A 363-nucleotide genomic window follows, 5' to 3' on the forward strand; every position below is an offset into this window, starting at 1 on the left:
GCTTGAGCCCAGGAGTCTGAGGTTGCTGTGAGCTAGGCTGACGCCACGGCACTCTAGCCCAGGCAACAGAGTGAGACTCTGTCTCAAAAAAAAAAAAGAAAGAAAGAAAGAAAAACAGAAATTTCTCTACATACAAATGTGGATGTAGATGGATACTAAGCTCTGCGCCGAGGCAGAGCAACCACGTTTGCCAACAGGTGGCGCCAGTGTGCTGTTTGCGGTGGAAACGGGAGAAGAGGCCGCCGGCCTTGGATGGACTTGTAAGAGTTGGGGTGAGAAGTCCAGAAAAGTCAGAAAAATGCATGGTATGTACAGTTCCCTTTCAACGGGTGTCTTGTGCAGAAGTAATTCGGAATGATAGAC

Source organism: Propithecus coquereli, unplaced genomic scaffold, assembly GCF_000956105.1.
Source record: "Propithecus coquereli isolate 6110/MARCELLA unplaced genomic scaffold, Pcoq_1.0 Scaffold459, whole genome shotgun sequence".
NCBI classification, from domain to species: domain Eukaryota; kingdom Metazoa; phylum Chordata; class Mammalia; order Primates; family Indriidae; genus Propithecus; species Propithecus coquereli.